Source organism: Mustela nigripes, chromosome 2 (genome assembly GCF_022355385.1).
Source record: "Mustela nigripes isolate SB6536 chromosome 2, MUSNIG.SB6536, whole genome shotgun sequence".
NCBI lineage: Eukaryota > Metazoa > Chordata > Mammalia > Carnivora > Mustelidae > Mustela > Mustela nigripes.
The window spans coordinates 174,766,894-174,783,482 of record NC_081558.1 but is presented as its reverse complement, the minus strand read 5'-3'; the positions used below and the strand labels follow the sequence as shown (position 1 = coordinate 174,783,482).

Sequence of the window (16,589 nt, the reverse complement as noted above, 5' to 3'; positions counted from 1 at the left end):
CTTATCTTATCTTATTTATTTATTTGACAGAGAGCGATCACAAATAGGCAGAGAGGCAGGCAGAGGGGGAAGCAGGCTTCCGGCGGAGCAGACAGCCCGATGCAGGGCTTGATCCCAGGATCCTGAGATCATGACCTAAGCATAAAGCAGAGGACTAACCCACTGAGCCACCCAGGTGCCCCTTTCCTCTGTTTTTAAGTAGTTATAATAATATTACTTCAGGCTTAGGGATGCCTGGGTGGCTTAGTTGGTTAAGCATCTGCCTTCAACCCAGGTCATGATCCCAGAGTTCTGGGACTGAGTCCTGCATCTGGCTTCGAGCTCAGCAGGAAACCTGCTTCTTCTGCCTCCGTGCTTTCTCTCTTTCTCTTTCTTTCTGACAAATAAATTTTTAAAAATCTTTAAAAAAATTACTTCAGGATTATAAAGATTAGATGAAATAATTTATATTAACTATAATAATACTAGCCTAATAGTTGTTTTTATTAATTTATACATACTGAGAACTCAGTAGTACAGAGACCAATTCGAATGTAGTGATTATTCTGCTCAACTATACCACTACTGACGTGGAATTGAATCATGTAATTGGAATATTGAATCACAGAATAAAAATATACACATTTGCCACTACTTCATTGATTTGTTTCCCATACCACAAAAAATAAAAGACTGATAAACATTATTAAAAGTTAAAATTAAAGTAGCTGCTAAATAGAAAATTAACACATTTTGCACACGAAACATTGGACACTCTGGAAAAAAAAAAAAAAAAAAAAAAACAAGCCCAGTCCCTACACAGGATAGCACAAGATATCCATGACTGATGCAGTTCATTAGAGCTTATGGCTTTGGAATCCTTTTGCATCACACTCCTTTTCATATACACTGGTCTTATAATGCTGTAGTGTTCATTATAATTGAAGGAAGTTATAATTTCTTGGGTGGTTCCATAATTGAAATAAAAATTACAAATAAAGTCACCAAACAGGTTCCTCAACTTTTTGTTGTAAGATTGATGTTTAAACTAGTCCCATTTATGTGCCAGATATTTGATTTCCTTTTTTTTATTGACATAGGTGAATATATTTGGGTTTGTTTCTGTTTCTTCATATGTATTCTCTTACACAGAGTGATGTATAGCCTAACATTAAAAACATGCTCTATTTCATGTCATGAAACTATTATTCTGAAAGTTAAAAGTATTTATTCTTTCATACTATTTTTCATTGAAACCTCAGTGTCGGTTTTTTTTTTAAATCCTGTGAGATAACTAAAATAAAGATCCCTAAAAGGGGAGCAAAGAGGGACAAAGAAAGAATAATGAGAATCGTAGTAATCTCCTTGATAATGAAGAAATGCAGCAGAAGGTAAATATGGATACTTGTTGGACAGCCTTTGTTTTCTCTTAGGAGACGGGGTCTGAACGTACTTAGAAGTTGACCCACCATCATTACAGAAAACACACATTTTGCAAAGAGCAAGGATTCCTGAAGCACCATGCAGCATAGAATTAAGTCTTGAAAATATTAATTTTTATTTGGTTACAAGTCACTGAAACCAAGAAACTTGGTGAAAGATGACCCATTTGGCTCACTATTCCAATGAAATATTGTACAAACGAAGCTTCAAACCCCTGTGTTCAGATCGTCATTCAAAATTTATATTACCAGAAACCACACTGACAGAGGTTATGGCAGGAGTTCTCTGCTGGGTCATTCTTCTCATCTTGTTGTAACTTGGGGGTGGGTCACATTAATATGGATGTGTGGCACCATGCATGTTTGTCAAGGGAAGAAAAGGGAAATGTTAAATGCCCAGAAGCTATCTTAAATGGCAATTACTATACAACTGGCAATGTTTAATCAATTGATCAATTATACCATTTTCAGACCAAGAGCAAGAATAAGAAAAGATGGTATAGAAAGAAAAATACCTTCCTCTTTGTAACTCAGATTCTATGTATTCCCACAATGTATGCACATGAAATTTTACTCAAGTACTGAGTTAGTCATAGTTAAATATTTGGTACATATATTAGGGTACTGGTTAAGCTGTTTTAAATGTATGATATATACTAGTCACTTCAATTAAATAGTTTATTTCTTTTTTTTTTAAGATTTTATTTATTTATTTGACAGAGAGAGATCACAAGTAGGTAGAGAGGCAGGCAGAGAGAGAGGAGGAAGCAGGCTCCCTGCTGAGCAGAGAGCCTGATGTGGGGCTCGATCCCAGGATCCCAGGACTCTGAGATCATGACCTGAGCCGAAGGCAGCGGCTTAACCCACTGAGCCACCCAGGCGCCACCTAAATAGTTTATTTCTGATGTTATAGTATTATTTATTTTATTTTAAAAAGTTTTTTTTTGAGAGAGAGAAGCAGAGTCCAACATGGGGTTCAATCTCATGGCCCTGAGGTCATGATCGGAGTTAAAATCAAGAGTTGGATGCTTAACCCACTGAGGCACGCAGGCACCCCATTATAGTGATATTTCTAATGTTAGAGTACAGCAGTAAATGACCCAGACATATTAGGGCAGCATTGTCATCCTCAGTGTATGACTTCCATGTCGAGATCCAAACAAGCTACTCTTTTTTTTTTTTTAATCACCTGACAACCAAAGAGAAGGGAGAAAGGGATTAAGAAGCACATGCTTATTCCTTTTAAGGAGACCTGATGATGGCTGAAAGCACTTCTGTTCATTTCTCCTGGTCAAAACTTAGTAAAAAGTCCACACCTAAAGCATGAGAAGCTGAAAAGCTGTCTAATTTAGTTAACATTGTGGCTTGTTTATAACTATTATTATGGAAAAATGGAAGACAAGGTGTTGATGATAACACACAATCTGTCACAAAGCTTTTAAGAAGCTCAGAAGTGAGGCCAGCAAAATCATTTAAGAATTGAAAATGCAGGGTGCCTGGATGGCTCAGTGGGTTAAGCCACTGCCTTCGGCTCAGGTCATGATTCCGGGGTCCTGGGATTGAGTCCCGCATCGGGCTCTCTGCTCAGCAGGGAGACTGCTTCCTCCTCTCTTTCTGCCTGCCTCTCTGTCTACTTGTGATCTCTGTCTGTCAAATAAATAAGTAAAAAATCTTAAAAAAAAAGAATTGAAAATGCAACAAAAACATAACAAGGCCAGAAGTATGAAAACTTAAAATTCTCAAATAACCAAAGTGGCATGGAATTTTCCAAAAACAGAGCCCCAAGTTACAACAGAGATTTCAAGTATTTGTTGAAACCCAAATACCTATAGTAAACCTAAAAATGTCTCAAATTTCTTTTAATTCTGAAAAATAATTTTAAGAAATCATAGCATATGATTTTGACCTATTTTGAAGTTTACAGCCTAAGTATATGAATGTAATAGTTACAATGCAGATCAAGCTTTTTTAAGAACTTACTTTTTTAAATTTTAGTTTTAAATGATAATATTTCCTAAATCTTACTATTACAGGGCTGATTTTATTTTTGTTGAAAACTGCTTTTGATAGTATTTTTTTCATTAACGAGAACTCAAGATAACGTGTTTATCAGGCCTTTATGCCCATATAGCTTCTCCCCATCTAGTGGCAACTTCTTGAATTACACGGAGTATCCTTTAGAAGCTATATTCAAATCAAACATCATACAAAATACAACTCTCCTTTTTTTTTTTTTTAAGATTTTATTTATTTGACATACAGAGATCACAAGTAGGCAGAGAGACAGGCAGAGAGAGAGATTGGAGGAAGCAGGCTCCCCGCCAAGCAGAGAGCCTGATGCGGACTCGATTCCAGGCCTGGATCATGACTTGAGCCAATGGCAGAGGCTTAACCCACTGAGCCACCCAGGCGCCCTGCAACCCTTCTTGAGTTATATTTATTTGTTATAGAATCATATAGGACACCTCTGGAAATAGAAATGCCATATGTTTCATTGATTAAATGGTAGTAGATAATTTGCTTTTGGAATTACCTACTGGTATGTGTATGCATATGATAACGGTCCACGTTAAAGAAAATGTGACTACACAGTTCAGTGATATATTAAAAAACAAATATTCTATACTGGATACAGAGTGTTATCTCTAAGACACCTACACTATTCCATCAGATGTGACTAAAATCACTACAATCAACAAAGATTAGGACAAAAAAAAAAATTCCTTAAGTTTTAAGGAAAACTTAATTGGTTGGCTGAAACACCCAAGCCACTTACATACTTGACTACTGATGTCATTATAAATAAATATATATTGATGATATTTTACAAATATACTCATGATATTCATTTTTTATGGGTTAAAATCAAATTCCATCATTATGTGTTTACTGTTCAAATTGTTCCAGCTTTGATCATGAGGAGCTCCTAGTGATCGTCTCCTTTCTATCAACAGGTAGAAATCTTTTACTAAGAAATCTTTTACTTTTACTATCAAAAATCTTTTACTAAGATTTTCCATACTTTCTGGCCAACATATTCTAAGATCACATTATAGTATCCCTGCCTGAGACCTGGAATCAACTAGTTCTTAAAAAGTCATAGTTCCTTTTATTGGAGAGTGGTCTTAAAACCAAAATCCGCGAGCTAGGTATGCTCATTACTGGGATGTTATTGCTTCTGTCCTTTCAGTGGACATGGCCAGGAAATGTAGGCATGGACATTCATCCATGCATCAGCACACATCTATACTTCTTTATCTATCTGTCTTCCTATCTATCTGCCTACCTATCCATCTATTCATGAAACACATAATTACTAACTAGATTACAGCATTTATGTTCATTTCTTTTTGTATTTAGGTTTCCAGTCAAGTTACTGTTTTCCAAAGTAAACAGTTATTTATTTTCTTCCCCACCTACTTCAATATGGCTTTGTTTTTATTTTTTAATTTAATTAGGTTTATTTTTTAGTATTCATATTCTGTTTTTATTCCCCCCATATCTTGATTGGTTTTGTTTATTTGGAAAGATAGAGAGAATTATGAGATACATTACTCTGGTTCTAAGATTCAAAGCTGTACAAAATGATATACTCAGAGAAATGCTACTTCCTCCTCATTGCTATTACCTTGATCCTATCTCCTTTTTAAAAAAATATTTTTCATACAACTTCTAAAAGCATGTGCATATAGAAATCACCTGAAATGTCCATTGCTTTAAAGAAAATTTACAATTGAATTCTTACATAAAATATATTATACACATACGTACACTTATAGAGCTAGAGCTCCTATACATTTATTTCATCTCAACTTCATCACAGTTTGTACCTTTGTGTTTTCAAATGAACAAGCTGGTCACAATAGTTGATAACAGAAAGTCTGAGTCTGTTTTACTTAAACAATCTAGGGCTTGTAAAAACAAACCCAAAGCTACAGTAGAAGTATATCTTAAATGTTTCATAAGACATATTTATCCTTACAATATTTTGTTGCTTATCTGAAATTCAAATTTAACTAGGTGTTCTGGCTTTTATGTGATAGCCATATCTAAGCAGGATAGAACTGGATCAGATCATAAGGTGACATTTCACGTACACCTAAAGGTACAGAGTAAGAGTCAAAGGTTCTACACAACCAGGGATCTTGATTACATTCTAATGAATATATGCATGGAAGTTGTTTTCTTTTATTGCTATAAACTCATAAATATCTTAAAATTTCAACATAGTTTCTGGCAAAGCCTATGATGATCCAAGAAGCAAGATGAAGCCTCCCTGAATGGCTCCTATCACCGTTCATATGCTTTTTAGTAAGACTGGGCTCAAAGATCAGGAACAATTACGTGAGGCAGTGCAGAAGCTGCTTTTGTTACCTACAGAATCATAACTGTAATTCTAGATGTTTTTGTCCTTCCATGATAGGAATCAGGTTTGGAATTAGGGGCAAAGAAAAGCAGTGCTTAACACTGGTGAACAGGGGTGTTTCTGATCCCGGTCCCTTTCCTCTGTAGAGAAAGGGGTAGAATCAGAAAAACCTTGCTTGGTTGGCTATTTAAACTGAAATTTAGAAAAAGAATGAGCAGGATCCAGGCACGTGTTCATAAAAGAGTTTTTCTTTGATTTTTGTTTTCCATTTAGAATTTTTTCAGTGATTGTTTTAGTATTCATATCAGAATCATATACAGAGAAAAAAATAGAATTATCTACCGTTTGAGAAAGGGAGAGAATAGCTGCAGCAATGGTATTACAATAGTGGTATGAGTAAAAGTCTAGATTACGGTGATTTTCAGAGGGCCACAAAAGTTACTATCTTTTGTAGTCATCCCTCAATTATATTTTGCCACTGGAGCTTGTGTTACAGTACAGATGGAAAATATTACTAAGTGCATGTATTTCTTATCCTAGTTTATAAAAGATCATCAGTGTTTTCAAATCCTGGATAAGTAAAGGTAAATTATTTAACCAAATTGCGTAGGGAAATGGCAAAGAAAAAAGAAACATAATTATGTTTAATGTATTCTCCAAGGTAAAGCATAGTAATTTGTTTCGGTACTTGTAGTACATAAGGGTATTTCTAATAGGTTTTCTTACAGATATTTATCTGCCAATCTCTAACTCATTAACATTGGTTATTAATATTTGATTTGGAAGCAAAAGCTTGAATCTGTAATACAATTTAAACTGGATATTAGCCAGTATTTATACATTTTACAAAGTATCAGCTATATGTAAAAGGACAGTACATACAGCACTATGCAAGTTGAACCAGGCTAAAGGGTCTGTCTTACTAACAATGGGGAAAACTATAGTGCATAATCCCATAATCTTTAAAAATGCTCATCAAAACATTAAAATTTTTCTCAAGAAATAGTAAAACTGTTATTTATGTTGTACACTGTAAAACAGTGAAAACATTAGGAATTAATGTGTTTTTATTTCCCTGTAAAAACATGTCAGGAATTTGAACATCACAGTTGCCTTCTTTTCATTTTGATATGGAGGAAGTATCTTTTCTATGCCTCGGAAAACAGCCTTCCCCCATCTAAGTTTTCATAAACTTCCAGAATTTCTCCTTTCTACTTTTAATGTCATGAAATATCTCCAAAATTCCTTTAAAGGTGAAATTTTTGGCCAGGGTCAGTTCCTCTGAGACAGTTTGATCTTTTTCATCACAAACATTTCCCTCACACTGATCACTGATCATCACACTGATGATTTTGCCTCACTAAATTCTTCTAGAGGCTTCCTCAAGCTTTTCTAGAATTTCATTTACACAAGATTCTAACTCTATTCCCAATGTCACTACTTTTTGTGTTTTTACTGCATTTTTATCTTTTGATTTTCTATCTCTGTAAATTGTCATCTGAATTTATCAAGGAAAACAAAGAGGCCATGTGACTAGTTTTGCCTTCTGTGTGTGAACTGAAAAACACACACACTAGTGACCAATCACTGACAGACCCTGAAAGAAGTGATGGCATTGGTCGCTGATTCTGATGTGCACCAATTATTTCCATAAAGACTTGTGAGCTGAAGAGATAGGAGTGAAGTTTGTACTTTATTTGATGACTTGCAGTTAATATACTGTAGCAACTGAAATTTGAATCATGTTTTCAAGGGGCTGGAGTTAGTTAACTCAAGTGAGGTGAATGAAATTTGTTCATCTCAAACCTGGAAAGCTAGGAGTCTGAGGCTGGTGGTCAAATTTAGCTGGCAGTGAATGCTACCCTCATTGACAGATCAAGTGGCTCAGCTGAGTTAACAACAAAAGGCTATCTTAGAAAGGACTTGGCTTTGCCATAAGCCTCAAAAGCACCCCCAAACACACACCACTACCCAAACAACAACAAAATATAAGTAAAAATAGCATGCTTATCATGTAAACACATTTTCAAGACCAGTGCCCTTGTTGCTCCGACCATATAGGCACACATAATCTTCTCATTTACAGAAATTGCAGTATATCTGATGTTATAAGTGATGAAGCCCAATATAGAAAAAGTTACTTTAAAAAGAACAGCATTCAACCGGAACTTTGAGTTCATTAGTCCTCAGTAATCATCAGCCAAACAGTGCTTCTACTTTCTCTCCACAAAACTGTTGATCGATGAGTCTGCCAGCTCATGCCCCTTATTATTGTCATTATCCATAATTACTGAACTTGGCACAATATATAATTCCATCATAACATATTTCACTTTGGTCCTATAGAAATAACACCCGTTCCTCCAAATCAGAATTCTTTCTTATCTTTCTAAGTTCTTATGCTCTGCCACATGGGTTCTCTGTTCTAAAGTACTAAGGGATTTGCCAAATTGTGTATGAATATTATGTTCACATTATATACAACCACAGTTATGTGCACTTCTTCTATCAGTTCATTCTCCTTCCATGAAGAAAAGAACAAATAACTTAAAAAATGAAAAAATATGTATGCATATTTATATGTAAAACAATTTCTTAATATTTTATTATATATAAATATATATTTAATATATTATTATATAAATTATATATAAATATATAATATTATTATATTCTGAAAACTTGTAACAAATTTACAAAGCCTGAAAGAAAGTCCTTAGCAAAAAACACAAGTTTTAATGGAGGAACGCTAAAAGACACCTTTTCCCAAAACCATGGGTCCTTTCATTTTTGTTGTTGTTGTTTTTTCATAAAAACAAGAAAGCATGTTTTGTCTTGAGGCAGATACTAAAACTTTGTGGTTATGATCTATAGGAAAAGAAAACCCTAAAAAACATATTCTCAGCAGTCAGGAGCTAATGTTAAATTCCTTTATCTGACATTAACGGAGTTCAAAGATTGTTGTAAATGTCAGTAATCAAACCTACAAAGGATGTCTCTGAGGATGGGATTAGGAAGCAAACACATCCTGAAGCCAACTGTTAACCTCAAATTATCTTTCTGTACTCCAGCAAAACATCAAGGAGATTAGAATCAAGGAAAAACCACACTAATTGATACTTACTAATAAAGGTCAGCCACAAGAAGTAATTAGACCTCTGTGAAAGCCCAGGGGGCTTGATCCTCTGCTTGTGTTGTAGTTTCTTCAGCTAGAAGTTTTTAGAAGACACTGCCTCACTGTGAGTGAGGAGCATCCACAGGCTGTTAAAACATGAAAGTGTTGAAGATTAGCAAAGACAGGCATTAGGTTATGGAACTGGGAGAGAAACAAATAAGACATAAGAGGAAAGAATCAGCAAGTGCAGCAGAGTATCACTTTGAAGCTAAGAGCAAGTGAGGAGTTAAATCTCAATGTCACAGTCAGATGGGAACAGGTAAAATTTTAGAATCAAATGAGTCATCTCGAGTGAAGAATTTTCAGTTAAAATGCTGAGGCATGTAATCACGGGATTTGTAAGAGAACCATCTGACCAAAGTTTGGGTATTAAACCACAAGACTGAGCTAGCGTTAGATGTCCAGAGCATGTATTTTCCCACAGCACGTCTCTTCTAAAGACCTACAATTCACACTTTTCACCTTTCTTTCTTTTCCCTCAAATTAAAAGCATGTTATAAAATACAGCGTATAAAATAAAATTGTGCTCTGATCACCAAGCTTTGGAACACTCTGTCCTTGGGCAATGCAATATTTGATTTCCAAAGACAATGCCTCCAGAGTTCAGAGGCTCTGTGGTGGATATTTGGTTATGAAAATTATTCAGTTTCCTAACATTCTTGGGTATCTAGAGTTTGATAAGGCCTACATAGTTTACTCTACTTGGCTGTAGTGAAATTTCTATTTCACTCAAGTAATATAGATCATTACCCATCTTTCAATCCTTCATTCAAAGATAATTATTGATGACCTACAATGTGGCAAGAGCTTTATTTTGTTTATTAAAAATACGAATATAAATTAGAGTCCTACTTTTTTTTTAAGATGTTATTTATTTATTTAACAGACAGATCACAAGTAGAGAGGCAGACAGAGAGAGAAGAAGGGAAACAGTCTCGCTGCTGAGCAGAGAGCCCGATGTGGGACTTGATCCCACGACTCTGGGATCATGACCAGAGCCAAAGGCAGAGGCTTTAACCCACTGAGCCACCCAGGTGCCCCAAGAGTTCCTGCTTTTAAGAGCTTAGATTCCAGGGAATCTTAGAAGATGTGGGGAGATGAAAGCTGAAGATTCTAAATCTACTTTTGAGTATATTAAGGTATAGACTCAACATTTATTGTCTTTCTAGAGAGATAACTCCAGTAGTGGTTGGTAAATACCCTCAGCTTCATATGGGCAAAAACTTTTTTCAAATCATGTCAATTAGCACATAATATTATTAAATATGAGGGTAAAAGATGATGGTGTTCAGAATATTGTAGATTGTACAAAATTGTCTGGGGTAGATAACTGATCTTTACAATTGCAGTATATGGTAATGATATTATGTAATATCAGGGTTGATATCATTTTTTATATTTATTTTTTGTATTTTATTATGTGTATAGTTATATTACTATATTTACATGTATTATATTTTGTAATATAAAATATTACATTAGATTCATATTTCTTGTAGTCTATCTACTTAGTGGATATAAGTTTTCCGATGTCATATAGAAGGTAGTCATTTTTTTCAGTTTTATTCTTTGCTGTATTTCTAATACTTGCAACATAATAGATGCATGATAAGTATTTCTTGACTCTTGTTTCATGTAATAGAAGGAATAGGGGTTTATTATCGGATTTTTCTTACCCTCTACCTGACAGTGCTATATTCAGAGAGGTGCATCTTTGAAGGGTAACATCAGAACTACTGTCTATGATTTGACACCACTTATTTCATTAGCCCATGGAAAATTATCATATCTAATAGCCATGTGGGATATAAGCATGAAGGGAAAGACACCATTTTGTGGAGAGGTTAAGATTTTACATAGTAAAATTTTACTGTGTTATTGCTTGGTAATGGCAGTTACCTATCCAAAAGAGTTTTTGCAATGAGAGAGATGTGCATAAGATTGACCTGCATTAAATACTGAAACAGGTAGACAAAAGTTATCCAAGCATCTATCAATGTTCTGATTAAATCAAAGATAATGTCAGTGTACTGTTATTATGGTAATCTCCTTTTCTAAAAGATTTTATTTATTTGTGAGAGAGAGAACATGAGTGGGGGAAGGTATAACCGTCTATGGGAACAACGTATTGCTTAAAATATAACCTATGAGAAATTATACTAGTTACTAAGCATGCTTAGATGTAGTCTTAAGAAAAGCATGTACTGGCAACACCTCTGGGGGGGGCGAACGATATGCATCCTTGAAGGCCAGCAGCTGGGAACACCTGGTTCCCTCAGGATGGAATGTGGCCTGCTTCATTTTTCTGTTATCTCCTCTTCCCCGGAGAGCAACCGCAGTTAGTCAGACAATCCTTTAGTTTGGGATTGCTCACTATAGGTCATGTATTATGTAACCTGACTTATTTTGCCTTTCTTCTTATGTATCTCAAGACTCATGGTCAATGTGCAATCTACTTCAGCTTTGTTGATTGTTACTCACTTTCTAATAAATATGAGACTGAGAAGTTGTGAGTGGCGGCAGTCCTTTCTACTGCTCTCCCCCACCCCCCCACCTCCCCCTCCACTCCTATTCTCTTGCAGCTGACTTGTTTGTGCCTCATTCTTCTTCCATGTGCCCCTTAGGAGGCGGCAGAAGGGACAGAGGGAGAAGCAGAGTCTCCGTTGTACAAGAATGATGCTGGGTTTGATCCCAGAGCCCTGGAATCATGACCTGAGCTGACCTAGCCACCCTGCTGCCCCCCGAATCTCCTTTCATGGAAGAGAAAGCCTGCTTTGTTATTAAAGCAACTGTTGGGTAACAACATTTGACTGGAATTTTGAAATCTTGTTTGCTTTGAATTGATTCTGTCTAGTCATTTTCTATTATAGTCAGTGATAATGTTTTAAAAATAATGATACAAAGTTTTTAAAAATATTTATGTTTTAAAAAGTTGATTTAGTCAAAATTAAACAGTCTAAAAGGAACGACTTACATGTGGTTAAAGTTGTAAGATGATATGAAAAGAGACTGAAATTGGGGCACCTGGGTGGCTCAGTGGGTAAAAGCCTCTTGCCTTCTGCTCTGGTTGTGATCCCAGGGTCCTGGGATTGAGCCCCGAGTCAGGCTCTCTGCTCCACAGGAAGCTGGCCTCCCAGTCTCTCTCTGCCTGCCTCTCTGCCTACTTGTGATCTCTGTCTGTCAAATAAATAAATAAAAATTAAGAAAAAAAAAAAAAAAGAAAAGAAAAAGAAAAAAGACTGAAATTTAGAAAACACTAAATAAAGTCCAAGGAAATAAATAAATACTGGCTCATTATTGGCTTGAAGCATAATGGAGATGTCAAGACTAGAATTTCCCTTGATGTTAGGATCAAGGTCTTCATAATGGTGTATAAAGACCACAAAGAGATTGTCTTAGAAGGAATTTCTAATTCCCCTTCCCCAATCTCTGCAGCTCACATGGCTTGCCCAAACAACAAGTTTATTGTTTTCACCTTTCTTAAGATTTTCTTATCTTGATTGCCTGTCTGGTCTGACCTGTGACCATTGTGATTGTCAACTGATTTTTATCATTTTATCCTATGATTCTGACTCTGAGACCAATACACTCTAAATTGTTTCTGAACTCCAGCTTTACTGTAATTTTTCTACATCTTTGAAATGGCTTGAGTTAATTCTCTCCCAAGGCTAATACAGGTCTTGTATTTTCAAACATACTACATTCTCCCTACGTGGAGCTCATCACTCTACCTTTATAAAGTTGGAACCAAGGGGACAATTCTAACTGTTATGTTGTATAGTTCTACTCAGAAATCAATTTACCCTGACAATAATGAAATCTAAATATCACCAGTAAAGACAGCTTTCAAAGCCATGTACCTAATTGTTTTCTAGAATTTTGTTTTCTTTTCTAATAAGAGAACAAGCAACATTATATAAAATTCAGGCCACATAAAATGTGGCTTGATTCCAGCTTTAACTATAATAATAAGAATGATTTAGGTGTTCCTGACACTGATGTATAATGTCACCTATACTTCAAATAATTAAATGAGTATATAAATATAAATTTAAAAAAGAATGATTCAGGCATTTCAGTAAAATAGTGAAACATTTGTAAAGAAATTATGGGAAAAGTTACAGCTTGGACACTGAGGATTGAAGGTACCTACCCTATCATAAAGCATATTTTCTATATTAACATGACTTTATTATTCCATTGCATTCACTAGCATAGTTTTACTATTCTATAAGACTCTTATCCAGGCAAATATACTTATTCTTTATTAGAGGAACTTCATGAAAGACCCATAAGTGCTTCAATGTAAACCATCAATAATTTTTATTATTAAGCTTCTTGGAACCCTTAGCCCAAAAAACATTGCTTTGTTGTTACTACCAATTCTAGTCTGATATATCCTGATTGTTACCCAGTCCTAATCAATCCCCCTCACTCTTTACATTGAAATACTACCTTAAATCAAACTTCAAATACTTAGTAAAATAGAATCTTGCCTACCCTCCTAGGACATTTGCAAAGTTCTTTTGAGGTGGTTTTCTCCCTTACAGTGGTAAGCAATGAACTCAAAATATTTTTTTTTCCAAAATCTGTCTTATGAACACTTAAAAGCTCTTTTATGTATTCACATACCTACAAAGAATCCTTTTAGCTATAAATTTCTCTAAGTTATGATCATACCAATGATTAAGAGGATATAATTTGCATATAAATATGCAATCTGTATATGTGTGTGTGTGTGTGTGTGTGTGTATGTATATAGATAGATAGATTTGTCCAACCTGGTGGCATCCATGGTTACTTTCACTGGTTTTTTTTTTTTTCATCATCCTTTGGAAGGTAGAAATCAAAATTTTAACATTCAGGCACTGAAACTGAATTTTCTAAAATTTTTAAAATTCCTTCTGAAAATATGTGGTCTTTTTAAAGTAACATTTGGTTATTTTCTATGGGAAACAAATGGAGCAGAGTAAATTTTTGGAATTGATTAAATGTGATTATAAGTAGTATTTCTTTTTTTTTTTTTTCCATCAGATTCCAATAAGAATCTTAAATGACTGAATTTTAATTCCAGGGATAAGGGATACAGAAGATCACGTAAAAGATTCTCTGGTCCCCATTTTCATTTTCAATTTATTCAATTAGTTTCTAAATATTTGTGATTCTCCCTCCTTATTTTCCCTATCAAATGCAATGCTAGTTGCAATGACAATGGCTCAAGTTTACATAAAAGGAAGAGGAGACAACATGATGACACTACAAAAATAATTATTATTTGAAAATAATTCACTCATCTTAATTGCCACAGAGCCAGAGCAGAAACCTTCCACCCCATTTCAGTTCTGATGCCAAAATATCCTGCTGCTTCTTTCTCCACTCTTATTACCCTGATGTTCATTTAAACCAATTTCATTTTTGCAACCGTGTGTTTGATAATTATGTGAAGAGGTAAGAAAGCCAATGCATGAAAATTGAGGACCCTGCATTTAAATACATTACCTTGCACTCCTTGGAGTTGCATACAAGAGTAATAAGCTTGGTAATAGTTCGTATTTGTGGTATTTGTTTTCAATATTGGACATAATATATTACCGGAGAGGTAGAAAGAAAAGACTAATAAAGAGTAAGGATCAATTTGTCAGAGAAAATGGGGAATGTGAAGAATCTCAGGTTATGTCAAGAGACATGTCCTGAATCTTCTGTCAGCAGCTCTTTATGAGTTAACCATTTACTTTTGACCTTTCCTGAAAAGAGAAATGCAACGCTTAAAGAAATGTGGAGATGGGGATCCTCCTGGCTGACCAACATGCACAGCTGGGCAAGCACAGCCTGACCTTATCCACCTGAGAGCTGTTTTAAATGTGATTGCATAGAATGGACGTCATTGGTTTCGGAACACATAACACAGGGATCAAACACAGCATCCAGCCACATAAAGGTACTGACCCTGCTGATGGTCCATGGGACTATTCTTGAGTGCTCCGAGTTTAGCAATGCAGAAGTGTTCCAAGTCATGCAGGTGCAACTTGGTCAGTCTCATCATCACCCTGTCATATATGCCCCAGTTTGACTTGCAGGAGATGTCCCTTTCTTCAGTCTTGAAAGATGTTCTTGACAACCTGGACAGCGACCTGAAGAAATCTGAATACTTCTGTTTCCTCTGGTTCCTGCACAGGGAATACCTCAGTGTCATCTACTGGGACCACACTAAAAAGCCCCCCTCCTCATCAGCCAACTGGTTTGGGGGCTATGCTATCAGATTTTATTTACTGGAGTTCTTGCTCTGGATCAGTTCCTTCCTTCCAGGCCTTTGATGGCTGGATCAATTGCTTCTTCTTCTAGCTCCAGTTAATTGGAAGGAGAGTAGCAAACTCAGCCACAAAACCTTCACCTATTGTTCTGCCTCAATCAGCCCATCCAGGACAGGGCCATCCCCAGAGAGAAGACCAAGGAGGTACTACTAGAACTGAAGGTCATACTGGAGACCCACCCCAGGATGGTGGCCCACTACCCCATGAAGATGTTTCATCTCCCTGATGACATCTTTCTGAGTTCCTGCTTCCAGAGGAACAACTTCTACAGGAAAATTATTATTTACAGGCCCATTGGCAAGGAAGTGCCACAGCTGGACTACAGGCTGGCCTGGGTGACCATCATGAAGTTGGTGAGGGGTAGGCCCCATTGGGACAAGGCCTGGAACTCTGCCTGGAAGAACATAGAAAATGTATCCATTGTTTTTGAAGTTCTGTGCCATCTGAGAAAAGCTGGACCCCACTGGGATGTTCCTGAATGTTATCTGGATGTGTTCTACTGAAGCAGAAACCAAAAATAAATTAAGCCTACCCACTCTTCCCCCAGGCCCCACTCCAATTAGATTGAAGGCTTGATGTCCCACTGGCTTGATGGGTAATATTACCTCTTTCTATGGGCCTTCTGCCACAACTCTCATAGCCACTCCAGGCAGTGAGCCTGGATCTGGACAACTCTCCCTGTTCTCCTACTTCCTTTCTCCTCACAACAACCCCATGCAAGAGCACCCAAACCATATTTATATCTCCATGTGGCAGCTCCTTTTTCTGAACCTATAATCACTACATTTTGTTTTCCCAAGAAATAGAGAAACCCCAAAATGTTATGTTTCTTTAAGAGGCCAGGGATTTGGTCATTCACAGGTTCACCTTGCCAGTTAGATGTCTGTAGCCCTGGGGCACAGTAGTCATTTATAAAGTGCTCTGCCTCCTTGCACCCTTGAGAGTTTTTCAAATGTTCCGGTGAGTACACATCTGCCCTGGGGCCACCCTTTTCCAGCTTCTACCTATTGACTTGACCTCTTATAGCCTGACGTTCAAATATGCCTATTTCAGGGGATGTTTGAGGAGAAGGACCCTCCTTGCTTTCTTCTAAATAAAGACCAAGAATTGAAAAAAATAACTTTTATTATCAAAAATTTCAAAATAAAGAAAATCAAACATAAAACAGTCTTGCATGGCAAAAAATGTAAAGGAAAAATTACAGAGGAAAATTATTTTTCTAGATTCTTTTAAAAAGAAATAAGTAGTCATACATCAAGTGATTATACTTTCCTTTAAGTATGCTAATATTACACAGTAAAAAGAGCCAATGTGAA

General features: G+C 36.0%; 1 pseudogene; it reads left to right on the top strand.

Annotated features, from left to right (window-relative positions):
• Positions 1 to 15,849, top strand: part of LOC132010596 (L-gulonolactone oxidase-like) — a 118,741-nt pseudogene extending 102,892 nt beyond the window's left edge.
• The last annotated feature ends 740 nt before the right edge of the window (positions 15,850 to 16,589 follow it).